General features: G+C 39.6%; 1 protein-coding gene across 3 annotated transcripts in view; it reads left to right on the forward strand.

Annotated features, from left to right (window-relative positions):
- CTNNA3 (catenin alpha 3) overlaps nt 1–22,195 on the forward strand; it is a 954,378-nt gene that overhangs the window by 496,187 nt on the left and 435,996 nt on the right. The window lies entirely within an intron of this gene.

A 22,195-nucleotide genomic window follows, 5' to 3' on the forward strand; every position in this document is an offset into this window, starting at 1 on the left:
TAAATTGAGATAGATTAGAAGCGGGTACACTAGAGCAAGAGAGAGCAAGGGGAAAATATCCGTGAAAGTTTGGGAAGGAGGATTTAGTAGAATTTGCAGACAAGCAGCTGAAAATATCGAGTCCCTGGAAACTGGTGCTTGTTCTAACAAAACTTTATACACCAATTTTTATTGTACTTTGTGAAATGAAACTCTGTGTGCAGAGGGCACACAGAGGGCAAGGGGTTATTTTTTCACCAATAATAAAAGAATAATTCATAATGATCATTAGAAGGAGAAGAAGAGAAGCGAAGAATAGGTCAGTGGTACTGTGATACTCTGAAGGAGAAGAGGTCAGAGTTTTCCTCTTAATGCAGGTTAGTTTGCTTCCTATTTTGTTAAATCCAATTCTTAGAAGTTATACATGTGAAATGGCATCATTGTGATCCAGGGGAAGAGGGACTGGGACCATTAAAACAACAACAACAGATAATGGAAACAGGGGCCCGTTTTTTATTGGTTGGAAAAGTTTGGGGAACAAGGGTTCAGATCAAAGGATGCCTAAGGCACAACATGTATCACCTTCACCGGTATCCCTTTAGCTTCCTTCTATTCTGCTAAGCCATACATACATGTATGTATATACATGTATGGCTGTAAAAGTTGGACCATAAGAAAGGCTGAGTGCCAAAGAATTGAGGCCTTTGAACTCTGGTGCTGGAGAAGACTCCTGCGAGTCCCTTGGACTGCAAGGCGATCAAACCGGTCAGTCCTAGAGGAGATCAACCCTGACTGCTTTTTAGGAGGCCAGATCCTGAAGATGAAACTGAAATACTTTGGCCACCTAATGAGAAGGAAGGACTCACTGGAGAAGAGACTAATGCTGGGAACGATTGAGGGCAAAAGAAGAAGAGGATGACAAAGAACGAGGTGGCTGGATGGAGTCACTGAAGCAGTAGGCGTGGACTCCAGAGCATGGTAGAGGACAGGAAGGCCTGGAGGAATGTTGTCCATGGGGTCGTGATGGGTCGGACACAACTTCACAACTAACAACAACAACTCTGCTAGGCAAGGCTGCAAAGATATCCCAAGTGAGGAAAATGCCACTGAGGAAAGCAATTAAATCATCTCTTAGGCCAGAGGTCAGCCACTATGCCCCCTTTATGGCCTATGGACCTCACCTCCATCTGAATTGATGTCCACGGGTCATAAAGGGGCCATAGTTGCCTCCCCACCCGTCCCCAACTCATGCACAGTAGCCTGGGATTTTCTGGCCTATATAGGTAAGAAACTTGGCATCCCTATTTTATTTTTGCAAAGAGAATGGAAAGGGTTCCTAAGCCAACCATTAAACCAGCCAACAGATACATATTCTCTTGAATGTATAAAGTTGTAACTGAATTATTCTGATTGTCCAAGTCATATGGATTTTATTTAGGAATCTCTCATTGGTGTTGAGTAATGTGTATGTATGTGATAGATGGCCTTTCTCTTAAAGATAATTGCTGCCTTCATTTTAATCAAATAAAAAGGTAGCTGAGGGCTATTTCAATCCTGCTAGCGTGGGTTCAGAGAAATTCTCATGTTCCTCTAAGAATTCCACTGTTTTATTTTTAGCAATATGAGTGATTTAATTTAGCTGACCAATATGTGTTATTGCTATTTTCTTATATAGCTATAAGAAACTTTTATTTAAAAGTTTGTTGATATGGCTCACTATTTATATGTATTTCTGAGCCACTGTGTGATTAATGATATTGAGGGCATTTTCAGTAAATAAGAGTGCTTGGCTTGCCAGGGAAATTAATTAGATAGCAGTTCCATGGCATCTAATCAGTTAGGAGTACATCACTTGTAAAATACTCCTAACTAAGCAGTCACACAAAAAGATCTTTGACGTACGAATTATAAAATGTATTGATATAAAGAAAGAATCCAAATGGTTGTTGGCATAATTAAAAGAAAAATGAAAGAGGAGAGTACAGATGAATGAAAATAATTCACATCATAGAAGCAATTTTAGTTTGGATGACATCTTTCTATAAACACATTGAAAGCTAACATTACAATTTTATTTATTTATTTAGAGTTAGAAGGCTGCCTGACTCCCAAATGTTTCTGGTTAGCTTGTCTCGTTAATGGAAAGGAAAATAATTAGAAATAATAGATCTTTCTACTGTAACTTTTCTGAGATATAATTATGTAAAAAACTGCAGCAGCAACAACAACAACTAATAATAGAATTAATAATTTAATCTTCAATTTGATTCACAGTCTGGGACTGATAAAAACTTAACAGTTTAAGTCCTAACCAAAGACCTAAGAGCTGTTAAGGTAACATCTGAGTATATAGACAGTTCCAAGTAGGGTGGGTATTTTTTTTGCAGTCAGGCTATTCAGATCTAATAAGTTCAAAATTTCCATGTATCTAGGCAGCCCTTTCAGTATTGATCCAAGGGGTCCTATTACTATTGGTACAAATGTTGATTTCTTCTTCCATCTTCACTCACTTTCAATTTGCAAATCACTATATTTTGCATAAGCGATCTTTGCTGCTGTTATTAACATGTTGAATTTTTGCTTTCATGGTCTGCAGGGCTTGTTCTTGGGCAGCCAAAATGAAGCCTTCAGTTTCTTTCTTCAGCACCCCTAATCTCAACCATCTCCATGTTAGCTTTGTATCTACCTTTCCTTCAGTATCCTTCAGGTATTGAATATGCATAGCCTTCTTTTTCCAGTTACCATGTTTCCCTGAAAATAAGACCCTGTCTTATATTTTTTGAAGCCTGAAATAAGCTCTTGGCTTAATTGCCATGCACTCAAAAGCCCAATTGGGCTTAGTATCAGGGGATGTCTTATTTTGGGGGAAACAGGGTAGAAATTCAATGCTCAGTTGTTTTCTTTCAATATTCTGCTTTCAAACTCGTTGTTGTTCAAGAGGTTTCCTTTGTCCACCTCCTTTAGCAAAAGCACTTTTGCTTTTTTAATATAATCATTTAAGCCATGTTTTTCCTCTCCCATAGTTTGTTTCACTTGTAAGAGTCCTCTGCCACTCTGAGATCTAGGCAAGTACAACTGATCAATATCACTTTTTGGGTGTGGAGCATTGTGCATTGTCATTAGTTTTCTTGTCTTTCAATCCAAGTTATCACGTTCTAGCTGAGTCCAATCAATTATCCCAACTGAGTATCGTATTACAGGCACTGCCCAGGTGTTAATTGCCTTTATGATATTTCCTCCACTTAGCTTTGATCCAGGGGTGAGTTCTAGTTACCTTTAACCCGGTTTGCAATGGAGCTGCGCGCGTGCACTCGCTTTGCTTGCATGCACGCGCTTTGCTTGCATGCACGCATGCTCTTCTGCACATGCGCAGAAGTTTCTGCAAATGCACAGAAACATTTTGATGATGTTGGGGTCGGTGGGCGGAGCCTCCTGCGGGTTTTACTACCGGTTCTATAGAACCGGTGTGAACTGAGGACAACCCACCACTGCTTTGATCTCGAGATTTTCCAGACTCGCTTTATGTGTTTTGTTGAAGTAGCTTCCTAGACTTGGTTGTGCAACAGGTTAGAGGCTAACAAAGCTCCTAAGTACTTATACCCTTCTTCTGCTGTTACTGCTTTTGTTCATTATGAAGTTTGAATCCATCATCTTCAACAATTTTTTCTGCCTTAACAGCAATTGTTGCAGATTTGTCAATGCCAAATTGCATTTCAATGTCTGCTAAACTCCTCAGTGTTTTTCAGCAGTGAGCTCAATTCAACTTTTGTTTTTCCGAACAGTTTTAACTCATCCATCTAGAGCAAGGCACTATCGAAAGTATATATAACAGAGGTGACAGTGAGTCTCCTTGGAAGATTCCTCATTTGATTTCAACTTCGCCAAGTTCTTCTCCACAGGCCATCAACTTAATTTGCCATAGCTTCATGGAAGTCTGCACGAATTTCTGGATGTTGCTGCCAATTCCAAAAATGTCTAAGCATTTCTCAATCCAGCTGTGTGGAACAGAATCAAATCAGTGGTGGTATTCAGCTGGTTCTATCCGGTTCGGGCGAACCGGTAGGGGTGACTGTGGGATGCCCCGCCCACCCACACGGACGTCATGATGTCCCATTTTTCCATGTTTTCGAGGCTCTGAGCATGCATGGAAGCCTTGTGCATGCTCATAGATGGCACATGTGCACATTTACAAACCAGTAGGGAAGGTAAGTGAATACCACCCCGAATCAAATGCTTTCTTATAATCAATCCAGGCCATGAACAAATTTGTTTGACTTTTCTTTGAATTCTTCAAAGCCAGTTATTCAAACATCAGTTGATCTTTGGTTCGTCTTGAATTTTTGCAGCAACCTTTCTGTTCTGCAGGTAGCAAATCTTTGTTTTCTAGATGTCCATAAATCTGATTTGCAATAATGCCTGTAAGTAATTTGTATGCTGTTAGCCGGCCAGTGATTGGCCTGTAATTTTCAGGTTTATTTCCCTTTTCTGCATCCTTCTGAATCAAAAAGATTCTTCCAGTTTGTTAGCCATTTTTCACTTTCCGGTGTTTCTAGAACCCGATTCATCTGGTTTGCTAATCTTGCATGCAGACTTGTTAGTGATTTCAACCAGAATCCATGCAGCTCATCTAAACTGGGGGCACTCCAGTTGTTGAGCTTCTTTGCTTGTTTTTGCACCATTTTTTTTTTGACTAAGTGAACATCTTCCATTCTAGTCACTTTTACAGAACTTTCAACCTGCTTGATCTACTTTGCGTTCCCATTGTGCTTCTTGTTGTTTTCCAAAAGTTCTTCCAAAATTTCAGGGTATTTTTTTTGTTAGGCTTTTCACTTGCAGCAGCACCTTGTCCACTTTCGAGGGTCTAATAGAAATAATGCTGGTTCACTTAAAATTGTGAATTTTCCTGAAATTGTATTATTCCATTATCATATTGCTTTATTTTCTCTGCAATAGGCATAACTCTTTGTTTCAGCTCTTCAACCACAACTGCAATTTCCTTATTTTCCATTTTTGTTGTCAGGCTAATTCTGTTTTTTTTTAAATTATTATTCTTCAGGTTTCCTTGCCTCAAATTCTTCCAATTACTTAAATCCAATCGAATTCTCTTTATTTTTAATTCCAGACAGAGTTTCCACTTTAGCTTTCCCTTCCTAATTGCTTTGTTCTTTTCAGTTTTCAAGCCTAATTCTTCAGTAGTAACATAAACTACTGCATGCATTAGCTGCTTTGTTTGAGCTAATGTTTCTGATGGAATAGTCTGGGCAGCTTCATTCACTTATTCTTCAATAATTTAGTCAAACTTCTCTTCCTAACTGGATTCAATGTTACCAATCGAATTCTTTCCATGTTTTCCATCTGAATCTTAATTTTCTCAGCTAGTTCAGCTCTGGCTGTTGGTTCTTCAAGATCTAATCCAGTTCTTGCTTCTTCTCTGATTTCCTTCCTTTTCTTTACTACTTGTTGCTCCACTTCTAAATTACCTCTATTATCAGTTACACCTGAGCCTTGATCTTGCGCTGCTCTGCTTGCAATCTCTTGTAATTCTGCATTAGTGAAGAACTTGTGCTTCAAAATAACATGCCTCTGGTCCATAAGTCTTTGTTCATTGATTTCCACATCCAGGTAATTCTCTTTCCAAATCTTGAACATGCAATTTTGAAATTCCACTTTTTTTTGTCTCAGATCTAAAATAAGCTTCCATAACTGAGTAATTTTCTTCCTTTGTCCAGATTTTTTACTTCTTTTTGTGTGTCTTCCAGCCAGTTGTCAACTCCATGCCCTGGTTGCCTGGTAGAGGGAGCTGAGCCCTGTGTCATATTTTTCGCTGAATACCCAGGAGCCATAGTATTCAACACAAGTTTTGTTGAGCCAGGTGACACTCGATCCAGCATAGAATACACTTGAAATGTTTTTACCATAGTTTAATGGATTTGGAGCAAGTTTAGCCTCGCTTTTTTACAGAGCACACAAACACCTCAACAAGGTAAAGCTCGTTGTTGTTGTTGTTGTTATAAACTTTTATTCATTAAACATGAAACCCAGTCAACTGAACATTTAAAAATGTATCACAAATATTATTTTTTTTATTAAATTTTTAATTAAAGACAAAACACAAAACACAAAACCACACCCAGTGTATATTACAAATATTATTGATAGTTGATACAGGTTGCTGCCAGCATCCTAGGTATCATCAAGTACCTTCTTAAGATGTACAATGTTCCGAGTAGTGCAGCTTTTTGCAGTTCCGCTGGTGTTATTGTAGGAAGCTGCAATTTATGGATGTATTTTGTAAAATTTTTGGACATGGTACCAAGTGCCCTGATGACAATGGGTATCACTGTTACATGTTTCATCCATAATCGCCTAGTTTCGGTGGCCAGGTCGCGATATTTTGTGATTTTTTTCCAGTTCATCATCATCATCATCATCATCATCATCATCATCATCATCATCATCATCATCGGGTAATCCTCAGATTCACGATATAATGCTACTGAAAACTTAATAATTCAAGTCCTAACCAAAGATTTAAGAATTTTTAAGATAATGCCTAAGAAAATAGGTAGTGCCAAGCAGGATGATTTCAGTGGTGAAATTCAACCAGATCTATCTGGATCACGCAATCTGGTAGCACCAGCAGTGGGAGGCTCTGTCCAACTACCTGGACATCATCACATCCTGTTTTTGACCCTCTGAACATGCGCAGAAGGCTCTGTGGATGCATGGAGGAGGCGCGCATGCTCACATTTGCGAACCAGTAGCGAAGGTAAGTGAATTTCACCCCTGGATGGTTTTTGTAAAATTAGGGTGTTCAGGTCTGATAAATTCAATTTTTCAAGATATCAACAAAGTCCTTTAGCTATCACTCTGAAGGCTCCAATCATTATTGGTATAAAACAGATTTCCCCCCCACAAGCATTTAACTTCAATCTGCAAATTCTGATATTTTGTAGTTTTTTCCAATTCTTTTCCCTCAATCCTGCATGTTATAGCAACATCACCGAACCAGGTTTTTTTTCCCTTTTCAATAGCTGTTATATCAGGCATGTTATGAACAAGATGCCTCTCTGTTTGGATCTTAAAAGTTTCATAAGATCTTAACCCACATAAGATCTTAATCCAAAATTTTCTCTACATGATGGTCCCAGTAGCTTTTACTACATTCCGATTCAGACCTCTGGTAAAGTTTCCAACAAATAATACCGGCAACTCAGTCATATCCTGCTTGTAGTCAGTTTGTGAAATTTTGCTGCAGCCTCTGATCAAATGATCAATTATTTCATCCTTTTCCCTAGAAAGGCACCATTTGCTATTATTTGTTTCATGTTGAATTTTCACCTCCACCTACTCAATTATTTGGCAATGCTTGTTCTTCAGCCACTAAAACAAAGCCTTCAATTTCTTTCTTTGACATTTCTGATCTTAACCAACTCCGTGTGGGATTTTTTATCAGCTTTTCTTTCTCTATCTTTTGGCTTTCAATAGTTTCTTTTCTATATTCAGCTTTCATCTTGGTTCTTTTCTCTTTCTAAAAAAAAAAAACTTCAAAATACCGTTCATAGTATTTTGTGCTACAAGGAAATCTATGAGGGGAACCATCCTTTGATTGACTTCTTCAGCAGAGATTCTTGGCTTTTCCTAATGTAGTCATTCAGGCCATGTTTTCCTTCCTCCACAGTTTGTTTCAACTGTAGGAGTCCTCTACTCTTTTTAGTTCCTGGCAAATGTGCTACAAGGAAATCTATGAGGGGAACCATCCTTTGATTGACTTCTTCAGCAGAGATTCTTGGCTTTTCCTAATGTAGTCATTCAGGCCATGTTTTCCTTCCTCCACAGTTTGTTTCAACTGTAGGAGTCCTCTACTCTTTTTAGTTCCTGGCAAATACAGCCAATCAATATCGCTTTTTGGGTCCAACGCATAGTGCATTGTCATTAATTTCCTTGTCTACCAATCCAAGTTATCGAGTTCCATCTGGTCCAATCTACAGAAAATTGTCTAGGGAAATGAAAATATTAGGCAATGTTGTCTGTAATAAAATTTAGAGATATTTGCATCCAACGCATCAGATTAAAACTGATTTGAGAATTCTTCCCAGCCGAAAGGGTTCCCTCTCTGGGTGCTGATCTGTGTTCCTGGGGTCAAATGCTTATATTAAATTCATCGTTGATAAAAAAAAAACTTCAAAATACCGTTCATAGTATTTTGTGCTACAAGGAAATCTATGAGGGGAGCAAAGTGAAAACATCTGTGAAACTAAAAACTGGTCTTAGTAATTACTGCAAATGCAATAATATCTCTCTTGTGTTGCTTTCTCATTTTGATCAGAGAAAGAAATGAGCTTTCTTTGAAAGTCAAAAACTTGTAATGGTGCCCATGAGAAAGGCAGCTATGAATGAATCATGTATATTGGGAAACTATGCAGATGTTTATATGTACTTTTGTGCAAGGAATTTTTAATTCTGTCCTCGTCTGGTGCTGCTTGGTTTTTTAATATTCCTTTCTTCCATAAAAATATTTGATCAGGTCCATGTCATTATTATTATTTTAAAACAAACTCCCTGTAAATATTCTGTGTACATTTATTAGGATGTACATTATTCATACATTTATTAGTGTTGGATGTTTTCCTTGAATGGTTTTATTTTTCGGTGACTGATAATTTATGCAAAGGATGAAATAGCTTCTGCAGCGTTTAAACCATGTGATTATTTCATAAGATTAAAAGGCCATTTTTAATGAAATACTGACTAACTAGGATTTGAAAAAGGTAATGTAGTAATATAATTACACTAGGAATGAAAAGAAAGAGAAAGAAAATTTGAATGTTAAAAACGGCTATCATGTTGGGCTTTGTGGATTCTTTGATTAGGAATCCAATAATTTATGTAGAAACTTCATTTGCCCACATTCCTCTGATGTAATTATCATATAAATATGAATGTGGTACTATTTTGCTATTTTTGTATTATACCCAAAGTGGCCTTGGTGGCAAAAATAGACAATGATGAATGTGGATTTGGTGATTATGCAATCAAAATGTTACCTAGAATATATTTTGTTCCAAATACATTACATATTAATGCAATGGGACTGGAGGCTAAAATATATGAAGAACGGTTGCAGGAACTGGGTATGTATAGTTTAATGAAAAGAAAGACTAGGGGAGACATGATAGCAGTGTTCCAATATCTCAGGGGCTGCCACAAAGAAGAGGGAGTCAAGCTATTCTCCAAAGCACCTGAGGACAGGACAAGAAGCAATGGGTGGAAACTAATCAAGGAGAGAAGCAATTTAGAACTAAGGAGAAATTTCCTGACAGTTAGAACAATTAACCAATGGAACAAATTGCCTCCAGAAATTGTGAATGCTCCAACACTGGAAGTTTTTAAGAAGATGTCGGATAACCATTTGTCTGAAGTGTTGTAGGGTTTCCTGCCTAAGCGGGGTTGGAATAGAAGACCTCCAAGGTCCCTTTCTGTTCTGTTCTATTCTATTCTATTCTATTCTATTCTATTCTATTCTATTCTATTCTATTCTATTCTAGTCTAGTCTAGTCTAGTCTAGTCTAGTCTAGTCTAGTCTAGTCTAGTCTAGTCCTAAACAAATTAAAACAGTGTGTGTGTGTGTGTGTTTACCAGTGATCTGGACATGGAAACTTCTGCATCATTTCTAAAGGAGAGATGTCTATATATATTTGAGTCAATAATTCTTTCTTTGAAAAATGGAGTTTGCATTTGGGGTTGCACTTCAAGGTGCCATCCATGCCATCCATGATCAGCTGTGTGTGGCTGAGGAAGTGTTGCCAACAAATGTGCTTGCACTTTAGAAAAGTATCACCATAACTTCTTTCAGGCATTTAGGAGCTGCCCTAAATGCAGCTATATTGGTCATAGACTTGTAGTTGACTGCTGCACGATTTCCAACTGCAGGATTCAAAAAGGATTCAAAAGCTGTGTGATTCCCCACAGAAATTCCTGAACCATAGCTGAAGATATCTATGGACCATCCTGTGGATCCTGAAATGAGTCTTGGTAAGGGTAGTGTTTGCTTCAAGATGGGTCTCCTCTAATTTGACTATTCAGTGTTGAATTATTCTCTGCAACTAAAAGACGCGGTCTTGTTTAAAGATTTTGTATAGGTTATAGCCCAGACACTGTATTGAGTCATGCAGTGCCATTTCTAGTTTGGAAATGTTAACATGTTGAGCAATAGGCTATATTTCTTTGTTTGTCAGACGTGCATCCTGCTTTTCTTGCAGAAATAAAGATATATATATATATATATATATATATATATATATATATATATATATACACAGACACACAGACACACAGACACACAGACACACAGACACACAGACACACACACACACACATATATATATATATATATATATATATTTGTTTATGTAAGTTTTCACGGGTATGTATGTGTGTATAGTTAATATTTCGGGTTTCTTCCCATGTAATTGTGGATATATCCACAATTACACGGGAAGAAACCCGAAATATTAACTATACACACACACACACATATATATATATATACACATATACATATATACAACACTTCTCCTTCTGACGTTATTTTAATTATTAAAAATAAAACATACAAAAAACCCAATTCTATTGGGGGTAAACAAAATTAAACAGAATTAAAATAATAGCTCATGTTGCTATTATTCTACCAGGTATGGTAAAATCCTGCCCTCAACACAATCTGGATCCACATAACATGCTAAAACGGATTAGAGTTGGTTTGGCTTTAATTTTGTCTATTGTTTAAACCTTGACATTTTGGTTTGTGCGCTACTGTTGGTATGGCTTAGTTGATGTATGGGATTCCTCAAATGTGATTAATCAACAAACCTGAGTTGACAAAATAATGGCTTAGTACTTGTGTAGTGTGTGAACCCAGACTAGAGATTTGAAAATTATAAACTTTCCTTTGGCCACCTCCAACCTTTAGAAATGTAGGCAATGTGCCCAGAAGCTAGAGATTATTGGAGCAGAATTAAGACATGGTTAGAAGAAATGATCCGACAACATATTGATTTAAAACCTGAGCTGTTTTTATATACTACCAAAGAAATATACTACCAAAAACCTGAGCTGTTTGGGTATACTACCAGAGAAAATTAGTAAAGAAAATATAAACTTGATTAAACATATAATAACGGCAGTGAGGATAGTATTTGCACAAAGATGGAAAGCAGAGAAAATCCCTTTGGAAGGGGAAGTACTTAAAAAAAATCTTAGATTGTGCAGAAATGAACAGATTGATGATTAAAGAGAGAGAGGATATGGACTATTATAAGATATGGGGGAAATTTTATGATTGGTTAAAAAGAGATTTAGATAAAGATTGTGATAATTAAAAAAGGAGAATGTTATATTAAATGTATTGTAATTTGGGGGAAATATCGCAACAGAGAAATGGAAACTAGGGGAAATGATGGGAGGAGTAATAAAAAGAAGAAGTAGTCACGGAAGAAACACCGAGAGGACACACGGAAGGATTGATGTATTATGTGTTTGTTTGTTTTAAAATATATATATGTATGTATGTATGTATGTATGTATGTATGTATGTATATGTAGGTCTTTGGTTATTCGGGTTTTCCCCCGCGTAAAATTGGAGGTTTCTTGGCAACGTTTCGACGAAGTCTCATTTTCAGGCTGGTGTTCTCGGCTTCGTGCTTCTAGGAGCAATGTGTGTGATCGCAGCTGATCGCAGCTGCAATCACACACATTGCTCCTAGAAGCACGAAGCCGAGAACACCAGCCTGAAGATGACGAATGAGACTTTGTCGAAACGTTGCCAAGAAACCTCCAATTTTACGCGGGAGAAAACCCGAATAACCAAAGACCTACATACAAACACCCGCGAAAACCTCAGAAAACAAATATATATAAATAAAAGAAATGTAGGCAATGCAACAGACATAAAGCAACTGTGTGTTCAGACTGTGATATACAATAGAAAAGCCTGCAGTGGTGAATACTGAAGTAATTGAACAGGTTTCACTGAGTGCTAAATTTACATTGCAACCCACTCTAGACTAACAAGAAATGGAATAATTCAGAATTGAATAATCAGCGCAGCCTAGTTTCTTCAGCTGGAATAGGGCCCAGTCCAATTAGCGGCTTCAACTAATTCAAGGAAAATCTAGCCCACATAATAAAGCAAAAGTTTGAAAATGATTCTCGGGGAAATCAAGCAGAAGAATTCCTTACATCAAGGATTCCTCGCTGAAGAAGAGCACCAAATAAAACACAAGAAAAACCAAACTTGGAGCCCTTCACTGACCTTTTGATAGAGCTTTTTTTTTTAAAAAAAACCAATGGTTAGTGAGCTGAACTTTTGAGATGCTTTCACTGCCTTGCACTGGCAGAAATACTGCAGTAATATCCTGAATGAAAACATCATTAGGGGCTGCCTTATATATCAGGGTTTTATAATAATAAACTGATGTAATTACTGGACTCTGAATTAAAATTTCAAAGAGCCATTACGCACACTCATTTAGGTTGATCAAATAACAGCAAAAGGAAATTAAAAATTCCCTCAAGTTGAATATACAGTATATATCACTCTGGATATCTTCTTCTTCTTCTTCTTCTTCTTCTTCTTCTTCTTCTTCTTCTTCTTCTTCTTCTTCTTCTTCTTCTCCTTCTCCTTCTCCTTCTCCTCCTCCTTCTTCTTCTTCTTCCTCTTCCATATCTGTCATCGGACGTTGGCATCATGTTGGCAATCCTATTTTTGTCAACAGCCGTATGAAAAAGTGCTGCTGAGTTTTGTCCAAACCAGTCCTTTAGGTTTTGAAGCAGGGGTGGGTTCTAAATTTTTTTACTACCGGTTCTGTGGGCGTGGCTTGATGGTCATGTGACAATTATTTAGGATTTAGCAGAGGTACTGGTCTACCAGACTTTTAATTGCTTGCAGAGCTGTACCGATCTACCCATTTATTTTTGCAGGCACTGGTCTACCCATTTATTTTTGCAGGCACTAGTCTACCCATCTATTTTTGCAGGCACTGATCTACTCATGTATGTTTGCAGGCACTGATCTACTCATGTATTTTTACAGGCACCGGTCTACTCATTTGACACTGATCAGCTGTAGGGCGGCCCTTTGAAGCCCCGCGGTAAGAGTTTATACAGGTTTTTTCCCTCTAGCCATCAGCTGGGACTCAGGAGGCAGCAATAGATTGGGGGTGGGGCCAAATAAAAGGTGAGAATAACGCGGGGGTGGGGGGTGGGCAGAACCGGTTCGGTGACATCATATCGTCACCGCTACTGGCTCGGCGGAACCGGGAGGAACTCACTACTGTTTTGAAGCCATGATGATATTCTTCTGCCTGGACCTTGTTTGCCTTCAATCTTTCCCTGGAGAATTAAGTGAAGGATGCTGTATTTTTCTGGGTGTTGCATCACATGTCCAAAATATTCTAACTTTCACTTTTTAATGGCTTTGATTATTTCCCTTGGCTTTCCCAGGCAGCTTTATACTCTGGGTATAGGAAGAAAAAAACACAAGTGAGTCTTACTTATCACCAGGTCAAAGAACAGTTTCAGCAAGAGCTAACAAAAAAGAAATAGACATAATATGGACTACTTCTGAAAGAATAAGCATCTTCCATAGACATATGCCACCAGACATCTCGCAACACAGAAATAAGATAAAAATGTAAAATGCTGCAAGGTGTGCAGAGGTGTTTGCAATTTAAGCTGTAACATCAGTTGTACAAAATTAGGATGTGTATTGATTTCACCCAGCTGACATAATCCACTTATGGAAAAAGTTGAGTAGTTAAGGCACCAAACTAGAAGCCAGGAAACTGTGACTTCTAGTTTCACCTTAGCAGTGGTGGGTTTCATTTTTTTTTACTACCGGTTCTGTGGGTATGGCTTGGTGGGTGTGGCATGGCTTGGTGGGAGTGGCAGGGGAAGGATACTGTAAACTCTCCATTCCCACCCCACTCCAGGGGAAGGATACTGTAAAATCTCCATTCCCTCCCACTCCAGGGGAAGGTTACTGCAAAATCCCCATTTCCTTCCAATCAGCTGGGACTCAGGAGGCAGAGAATAGATGGGGATGGGGCCAGTCAGAATTTTTACTACTGGTTCTCCAAACTACTCAAAATTTCTGCTACCGGTTCTCCAGAACTGGTCAGAACCTGCTGGAACCCACCTCTGCACCTTAGCAGTGGTGGGTTGCCCCCGGTTCAGACCGGTTCACAAGAACTGGTAGTAAAACTGGCAGGAGGCTCCGCCTACTGACCCGGACATCATAAAAGTTGATCTGCGCAGAATGCGCAGAAGGGGGCACGATGCAAACTGGTAGTAAAGGTAAGTAGAACTTTAGGTATGAAAAATGGCTGGGTGACCTTGAACCAGTCACTCTCTCTCAGCCCCACTCACCTTCCAGGGTTGTTGTTGGGAAAATAGGAGGAGGAAGGAGTATTAGGTATGTTTGCCGCTTTGAATCATGTAAGGGCAATCAATCAATCAATCAATCAATCAATCAATATTGATTCTTCCTTTCAATGGTGCGTAGTTTGCTAGAAATAACCACAGTCTTGACGTCAAAATTGGATGTTTGTTTTGATTTGCTTTTCCTCTTCTCTCTCTTTATTTTATTTTCTTTCTTTCTTTTTTTTGAAGGTAGGTGACATGACTAGAAGTTAGGTAGGATAGAAAGAAAATGTTTTTTAGTAAAAGGCGATATGATTAAAAGCTAGAATAAGTGATAGAAATAAGAGAAGGGGGAATGTTAGTGTAGACACTTTCATATAATAAAACAAAAGTAACAATAAGAGAAAACGTGGAATAATTGAATAATGACAGATTGTAACTTATTATAATATATAAGTTGATTGAATCTAATAATTATGATTAATTTTACTAGTTTTATTTGTATTAGAATGTATGACACCCGGGTGCCACACTGCTCATGCATTGATTTGATATATTTGTAAAAAATAAAAAACTTAAAAGACATCGAAATTGGAGACAGGAGAGAGCTGTTTATTCCTATGTCATTTTCCATGTTCAAAACGCACCTCAATCTGTGATTTAAAAACAAAACAGTTTGTATTTATTTTTGAGTACTTTTTACTCAAGATATGTATTTTAGTAATTTTGTGAAACTAGAAGCAGAAAATATGAAAAACGATGGAGAAATTATCACTGGCTCTAATTTGAGTATTTGTCCAGCAAATCAGGTCGATGTCAGCGTTCCAAATTATATTCTTCTCCAGCGCTGACATGAATGAAAGAGGGAGAAGCTTTGCTTTAATGCTGAGATGAACTTTTACCTAGTTCCCTGCTCTTCAGTAGATAGCGTTACCTGGGTGACAGAGGGAGAGGGGAAATTCCTGTGAAAAGAAAGTGCTTGGGACGAAGAGATGGATCTGCACGATGGCCAATGTGACATTGGGGTTGAAGAACGGAAAGGGAGGGGTTTGGAAGGAGGGGCCACTTTTGGCTGCACAAAGAGTTCAGGGATGTCGTTCTCCTATTCTTAAATAAATAAAAAAAAAGATTAATTAGAGACCTTGCGTTTGAGAATGAAGTTTATTTAAGATAGCAACGAAACCTGACAGTCAGTTTGTATAAAACTGTAGACTTGGGCCAATATTCTGAGCTAGGAGAGGCCTGCAGCTCAGTGGTGGGTTTCTACCAGTTTGTCCTGGTTTAGGTGAGCCGGTAGTGGCGATGGTGAGCTGAGAGCAAACCGGTTCGCTCTGATTGTCAGCTGGGCCCTCCCGCCTGCCCCTGTGTTATACCTATCTATATTTGGTCATTTTTAGCCCAGCTGAAATGCGTGGCAGAGCTGTTACAAAATGCAATGCGCAAAGCGAACCAGTGGTAACTGGTTACTGATCTTTATCACCACATTTGAAAAGATCACATTTCCAACACTCCCCCTATCCCCTACTATCCCCTACTCTCCATTTGTGATATGCAGCCATCAAAGGCATGGGGTAGGGTGGGAAGTTTAATCAAGGTGACGGACATTCTAACACAATTAATGTTCTTTCTCTTTTTTTCCTGTCAGCCCTGGAGGCCATCTTTTTCTTTGGATCTTCAGGGCTGCCACACTTAGTGCTGTGGGAAACTGGGAGGGGGAATTGCACGGAGTGGTAGAGATATGTAGACATACCAACATTCTTTTCTCTGGGAGTCAAGGACGTTCAACCTGCACCTGGAGTGTGCGTGTCTAGGAGGCATCTCCAGCTGGGACGGTGGATTGATTGAACCATGTGATGGACATGTGGGTGCAGGGCAGTGGTGAAATGTAAAATTTGTTACTCCTGGTTCTGTGGGTGTGGCTTGGTGGGGGGTTAATGTGACTGGTGGGCGTGGCCAACTTTTTTTTTTACTTTTAAAAGCATTTTTTCTACAACTTCTTTGGCCGAAGAGGTTATTAAAAGCTTTTAAAAGGCTCTGACGATCCCAGCTGAGTTGCCTGATCGTCAGAGGCTTTTTTTTCTTTTAAAAGCATTTTTTTTTGCTTTTAAAAGAAAAAAAAAGCCTCTGATGATCAGGCAACTCAGCTGGGATCGTCAGAGCCTTTTAAAAGCATTTTTTTCTACAACCAGAGGTTGTAGAAAAAATGCTTTTAAAAGTAAAAAAAAAGCCTCTAGTGATCGTACGGCTCAGCTGGGCATGGGGGGGGGAGGGATTTTTGCTACTGGTTCTCCAAACCACCCACCGCCATCGCTACCAGATTGGGCAATCCGGTCCGAACCGGGAGCATTTCACCTCTGGTGCAGGGGAAGAGACTTTGACTTTCTTTTGGATGTTGAAAACCTGGGAGCTTTCAGATTCAGGTTTTCCCAGATGTGCCAATATGACATCTCTAATAAAGTGGAACTTTGAAGAACTTCTAGCCTCAGAGTCTTCTTTCATTGGAGGTGTTACTTGGACCCCTGACATTTACATCTGGGCCTTTGATTGTGCAGTTGCAGCCCCCACCTTGACTTGATTTTTCTGATCACCTGTGGGTGCTCCGACTTACCTTTCCACTAATCTTATTTTAAATTTTAGAATTGTAAAGAGTGTAACATCATGAAAAAATGCCACAGTTTGAAAAAATGCCACAAAATGAGACCTCCTGGTTGAATTATGTGAATTAAAACACCTAGGCAACTGAACCAGCCCCAAGTTACTTAACCAATATGTATTCAAAATTATGATGCTGCCTGTCACCAGACACCTTCACTTGATCATATTTCATCCATTTGAATTTGGGAAAAGGTGTTTACTAAGTTGTGATTGATTTTGGCAGTCTGTTTCCTGAGAAAACAGAAATAACTAACATAACAGACTTGTTTCCCTTGACATCTTTGTTCTGGGCAAGCGGAGCAGAGTTATTGGATATTTCAAATTAAGTGATTTCTAAACATCTGGGGGGCTTGCTTCAAATAATGCAAATGTTTGAAAAATATGGCACTTTCAGCTATTTCCCACTCACTCCTGGTCTCAGAAAACAATGAATTATAATAGTACAGGTTGTTTTGCAGTCTCCCAGGACTTAACGGAGTCCACAAATCCATTTTCCATGTGCTGTTGGGTATTTTATTTTTTCATCTCTCTCTACAAAAGGTCCTTGGGTTGGGAATGAGCCACAGTTCTGCATTAAAATGAATTTGTTGAGTTAGTCTGTTAAGGATTTCCTTTCTGTGCCAACAATAACTGCACCAGACAGCATTGGAAGAGAAAAAGATTGGAAATGATTAAAGTTGCTTTCCTGTCAGATTAATAGAGGATGAACAAGGGGAGGCCTTTCAGGTACCTCTTGACTTACAACCGGTTTGAAGTTGCCTGGGGGTACTTACAATCCAGATTTGAAATTCCAATAGTTACTCCCCACCCTGCATTTAAGTGACTGCATGTCATGTAACCAGTGGTGGAATTCAAGTTTTTTTTTACTATCGGTTCTGTGGGCTTGGCGTGGCGGGAGTGGTTTGGCATGGCGGGCGTGGCAGGGGAAGGATACTGCAAAATCCCCATTCCCTCCCCACTCCTGGGGAAAGAATATTGCAAAATCTCCATTCCCACCCCACTCTGGGGCCAGTCAGAGGTTGTATTTGCCGGTTCTCCAAACTACTCAAAATGCCCACAACCAGTTCTCCAGAACCTGTCAGAACCTGCAGAATAGCACCCCTGCATATAACTGTAGGGGGGGGGCAACTTGACAACATCTATGGCTCTTTGTAGTGGCCTGCATTCATGTAGAAGCCTGAGTGGCGTAGGAGGCTAATGCCTCCTACTAAGGCAGCATTTAACATCCAGCTGCCTGCAATTACTGCAAGTTCAATTCTCACCAGGCTCAAGGTCAACCAGCCTTCCGTCCTTTCTAAGGTGGGTAAAATGAGGACCTGGTTGTGGGGGCAATAAGCTGACTTTGTATAAAATATACAAAAGTATGAAGGCTATTGCTTAACGCATTGTAAGCTGCCCGGAGTCTCCGGAGAAGGGCGGTATATATATATAAAATGTCTGCTGTTTATGACATTTTTGCAGAAAACTGGCATTTTTTCCCAGTTTTCCCCAAAACTGTGCCCAGGGTGTACTATTCATTTGCTTAATAACCGTGGCATTCACTTAATGACCACAGATTTACTTAATGATCACAGTGATTTGATTAGCTACCATTGTAAAAAAAAAAAAAAAGTCATAAAATCAGATTGGTCACATGAGTGACCCAATTTATAACCATCACAAATTATGACCATGATGGGCGGGCTCCATTATGGCCATAACTCGAGGACTACCTATATTTACTTCAGAAAACATAGCAGTTAATTTTGCAACCACCTCTTGATGTGCTTGCGTATATTTGGCCTGACATATTTCTTCTTTATCACGGGTACAGTTTTCTTTCTCTTCACTTTGTATTCTTATCTGGAATTTTCTCACTTTTTCACTCTTTTTTTTCCTTTATTTCTCCACCCCACCCCCACCCCCCACCCCATTATTTTCTTACCTTTTGGTTTTTTTTCTCAAAACCCAAGCCCTTCTATTTCTGTTCCAGAGCCAAAGAAAATTCATTCTTTATTTCCTCATTTGACTTATGTGATGATGTGCCATCTTCAGTTGAATGCATTAAAGCAGAGGTGATCTTTCCTCTCAATGGTATATATCAGAGGTGAGTTTCAGCAGGTTCTGACCAGTTCTGAAGAACCGGTAGTGGAAATTTTGAGTAGTTCGGAGAACCGGTAAATGCCACCTCTGACTGCCCCTGCCTCCATCTATTCTCTGCCTCCCAAGTCCCAGATGATCGGGAAGAAATGGGGATTTTGCAGTAATCTTCCCCTGGAGTAGGGAGGGAATGGAGATTTTACAGTATCCTTCCCCTGCCATGCCCATCAAGCCATGTCCACCAACCCACGCCCACAGAACTGCTAGTAAAAATTTTTGAAACCCACCACTGGTATATATTGAATAATAGTTAAAAACTGTGAGATTCTGAAGGGGGCAGTTTGTCTCTTTCTAAAAGATTCTCATAATAAATGTTTTTCGTGTATGCAATGTGTATTTTAGAAAGTATACAGTAATTGACAGATTTTTGTCTCTCCCATAAGCAGGTTATGCAATTTTCATATTCATGACAGATGGGAAATATTGGGTTTTCATTGCTATTAGCGAAAATATGTCGCATTTATGAAAACGTTGTCAACAAAATTCCAAATTTGTGTTTGATGGCAGGTTCAGAATCAATAAAAGGAAGTTCTTTGCATAACTCATACTATGCTTACTAAAAGAAAGACTTTTTTCCCCTCTCCATCTTATTTATTTTTAAAATGTGTGTGTTGTCTTAGTCTGAGAATATATTAATAGACATTGAGAACTGTTTTTCTTTATAATCATCCTTTGGGGGGAAGAGATAGTATTATTCTGGTTTATTCAGATAATCTTATATTCTGGTAAATACTATATCGCACTTGCTGCTACTGGATGTAGCAAACTTGAACGCAGACAGTCCTTGCTTGGTGATCCTTACATGACTAAGATGGACTAATAATATCACTTTCCATTCAGTCATTAAGTGAGCCTCTGTGGGTTGTTAAGCCACGCATCACCTCATGTGACTTGCAACTTCAGTACCAAATTTTCCATTCATTCTGCTTGTTGGAAGCCGATTGTGAGGTATGAAAATGGAAATTGTGTGAATGAAAGACGTTGTGATGATTGTAAATGTGTCCACTAATTATAATTATAATTATAATTATAATGTTCCTTTTTAGCACTTTGAACAGTCACAATAAAGGCAGTAATTGAGGTCTATTCCCGTGATGGGAATATATAGCTCGCGTGCCTGAAGTGGCACGCAGAGCCCTCTCTGTGGCACGCGTGCCATCACCAGCTGGTCTTCGGGTTTCTGGCACACATATGCGCGCTGGCCAGCTGGTCTTCAGGTTTCCGGCGCTCTAGCACATGCATGCACATGTGTATGTTCCAGTTTGGGCACTTGGTGCCGAAAAGGTTCGCCATCACTGGTCTATTCTATAAGTTTAGACAAATGTAAGGAGGAGAAGACTAGAGGGAGAGAAAGAGTTAGTTTTGTGTAGTGATTAAGGCAAGCAGTCTAGAAACTGGGCACCAGGACTTCTAGTCCCAGCCGAGGCTACCTTGTAGGGTTGTTTTTGTGGGGGAAATAGGAGGAAGGAGTATTGGTATGCTATCAGTGGCTACCAGTCCAGTGATGGGAGTCAATTTTTTTTACTACCAATTCTGTGGGCGTGGCTTGTGGGCATGGCATGGCTTGGTGGGTGTGGCTTGGTGGGCATGGCAGGGGAAGAATACTGTAAAATCTCCATTCCCTCCCCACTTCAGGGGAAGGTTACTGCAAAATCCCCATTTCCTCCTGATCAGCTGAGACTCAGGAGGCAGAGAATAGATAGGGGCGGGGTCAGTCAGAGGTAGTACTCACTGATTCTCCAAATTACTCAAAATTTCTGCTACCGGTTCTCCAGAACTGGTCAGAACCTGCTGAAACCCACCTCTGTACCAGTCACAATGATAATATAGCATATTTGGCTTTCTTTTCCTGCTTTGCTAATGACAAGTTTATTTCCGCGCGCACACACAGATGTTCTTACCATTACAGAACTGCTGACTGCTAAATATTATGCTTTTGAAGGATAGTTACATATTTTTCATCAGTACATGTGATACAGTGGTGGGTTCCTCCCGGTTCGGCCCGGTTCTCCCGAGCTGGTAGCGGTGACGATTGTATATCTCAAATATACAATATACAGTTCAGGGAATTGGAATTGGAGTTGACCAAGGCAAAGGTATTCTTTTTATACCGATATGTCCAGCAGGAAGTGGGCAATAAAAATGAGAAGAAATACTTCAGCATCCAAGGACGGCTCTTCTCACATCATTTTTATTTTCCTTTGAACATGCAAGTTCCACTTAAATGCGAATAATAGCGCTTTAGAGAAAGGATGCATTCATCTGCGTTTGCTTCGACTGTGAAATGTTAATTGTTTGAAGCTAAACGGCCTTCTGCAAATTGACCTAAATGGGAGGATGATGTAAAGAACATGCTCTGTTTTACAGGCTGGTGATTTCCTAATTCAGTTAAGAGATTGAAACACTCATGAGCAGTACGCTTGTGGATTGAAGTTCAAAAGCCATGCTATTTCATTACCTGAAAATAGTTTTCAGAAGCCTATTTAAATATTAACAGGAACCCATCTTGTCTGAATCTGTATTCGAGATTATGGAGAAAGAGCTCAGCGAGTAAACCACAGAGAATTTTTTTTTATTTGGGCTTTCTCTAACCTGATCCCAAGCCTTGTCAGAGTAAGTGTAAACAGTATATATCGGTGATGGCGAACCTATGGCATGCGTGCCACAGGTGGCATACAGAGCCATATCGGTGGGCACGCGAGTTCAGCTCTGCTGCACATGTACACACCGGTCAGCTGATTTTTGGGCCTTCAGGGCCCACTGGAAGTCAGCAAACAGGCCGTTTCTGGCCTCCATAGGGCCTCTGGGAGGGGGTGAGGAAGGCAGTTTTCACCTTCCACAGGCACCTAGAAAGACTCTGGAGCCTGGGAAGGGTGAAAAACGGGCCTACCAGGCCCACTGGGCCACCACATGCCAAAAGCAGGGGAAACGCAGGGGGATCACGCACACATGTGTGGGGACGGAGCGCATAGAATTATGGATGTGGGCATGCCTATGCCCG

Source organism: Pituophis catenifer, unplaced genomic scaffold (genome assembly GCF_029215685.1).
Source record: "Pituophis catenifer annectens isolate HBS135680 unplaced genomic scaffold, rPitCat1.0.hap2 SCAF_6, whole genome shotgun sequence".
Lineage (NCBI taxonomy): Eukaryota > Metazoa > Chordata > Lepidosauria > Squamata > Colubridae > Pituophis > Pituophis catenifer.